Source organism: Mizuhopecten yessoensis, unplaced genomic scaffold (genome assembly GCF_002113885.1).
Source record: "Mizuhopecten yessoensis strain PY_sf001 unplaced genomic scaffold, ASM211388v2 scaffold2111, whole genome shotgun sequence".
NCBI classification, from domain to species: Eukaryota; Metazoa; Mollusca; class Bivalvia; order Pectinida; family Pectinidae; genus Mizuhopecten; species Mizuhopecten yessoensis.
Genome location: NW_018404383.1, coordinates 803083 through 804899, shown reverse-complemented (window position 1 = coordinate 804899; position 1817 = coordinate 803083). Strand labels below are relative to the sequence as shown.

General features: G+C 35.7%; 2 non-coding genes across 2 annotated transcripts; both read right to left on the bottom strand.

The window, feature by feature from the left end:
* Positions 1 to 648: 648 nt before the first annotated feature.
* Trnan-guu lies at positions 649 to 722 on the bottom strand. The gene has a single exon. It is a non-coding gene; the product is annotated as a tRNA-Asn (tRNA).
* A 638-nt stretch (positions 723 to 1360) lies between these two features.
* Positions 1361 to 1434, bottom strand: Trnan-guu. The gene has a single exon. It is a non-coding gene; the product is annotated as a tRNA-Asn (tRNA).
* Between the last annotated feature and the right edge of the window lie 383 nt (positions 1435 to 1817).

The following is a 1817-nucleotide window of genomic DNA, read 5'->3' as shown; positions in this document are numbered from 1 at the left end:
GTTCATACACGATCTCGAAGATACAACATCAATAGACAACTGTTAAAACGTCTTGTCATAGGAAATAGTTCAACAAAACATCAAGATCGAGCTAAAACGGGGAAAACAAACACCAGTAGGTAAACAATAGTCGTCCCCGGGTGGGCTTGAACCACCAACCTTTCGGAGACTTACTGATGGGCGATTGACACCCAACTAATCTTTAAGCTATATATATAGTCATTCGGGACTTAATGTAAGTGTTAATGAAATACGAAATATAATATAGACGTATATGTGTATAGATATATATAAAATATTTACTTCAGTCTCTATCAATATAAAGAACGATAATAGACATTACGTGATGACAGAGTAGGCTTGAACTACCGATGTTGTCATCATCCCAATATAACCATAAAGTAACTAAATTACTCAATATTGTTTCTAACAGTCAGTTCATCGATTACTCAATATTGTTTCTAACAGTCAGTGCATCGTCAGATTGACATACATACCATATTAAGAAACCGGATGTGCATGTTTCGATTAATTCATCAAATATCGATTATGAAATAAAAACAGAATTCCTTTTACCCAGGACACAGAATCCAACTCAATAAATCCATTCTCAGATACCAACTGTTCATTGACGTAAAAAATATTAACCGTCCCCGGGTGGGCTTGAACCACCAACCTTTCGGTTAACAGCCGAACGCGCTAACCAATTGCGCCACGGAGACTTTTTGCCAGCTATTCCGCGTACAATTTATCTCAAACGTAATATCATACAATTTTATTTTATCAAAATACAAAAATAAGTGGATGATACCAAATGCATTAATAAATCTTAAGTGAAACAAGTCATTGCCTGAACCTATATAAATGTATCATCAATTAATTTGATACGCATGAATTATAATTTATCTTACCAACCCCTATATTTCTACTGTAGATTCATGACATAAAACTTGCAGAGCCATTTACAGTTTAATTTGGGACTTAATATGAAACTTCTATAAAACTCAGTTTTTCAATGGTCATTACCGTTCTTGGCATTTATGTGCATTTAATAAAAAAAGGAGATCAAACCAATGAAATCAATTTAGGGGATAGTATGTTGTTTTGAGTGGCTATACTCGCGATTAGAACATGAAATTTGGTTTTCAACTCGAACAGTTAGCCTTATCTGCGGTTTGAGGCGAGCTTGACGCCATATTGTTTTGGGGCGTGGCTTAAGTGCGATGGGTGGAGCTTAACACGATTGATCATGTCTCTATCCGTATCCAATCAAAGTACGCGTTGCAAACGAATCGTGTTAGAATCATTTTAGATACCAATAATCGTCATCAGAAATACAAAAATGATAAAAAATGATAACCGTCCCCGGGTGGGCTTGAACCACCAACCTTTCGGTTAACAGCCGAACGCGCTAACCAATTGCGCCACGGAGACTTCTTGCCAGCTGTCCCACGTGCAATTTATCTCAAACGTGTTAACATACAATTTTGAGAAGTAGATTGTATTACTGACAGGTTATATAAATAACAGCAATGGATAACTCTTTCCATAGATATTTTTTTATTTAAACATATTTTTATTTGCATCTAATATACAAAAGGGATTGGGCACAAGTTGTCCAACTTATGTAAAGCCCTTTCCCTATAACATAATGAAATATATATATACAAGATGGCAATTTTTAAATTAATTAATATTTTCAATTAAGTTTAGTGTTACTGACACACAGAGAGAGAGTGAGAGAGAGAGAGAGAGAGAGAGAGAGAGAGAGAGAGAGAGAGAGAGAGAGAGAGAGAGAGAGAGAGAGAGAGAGAGAG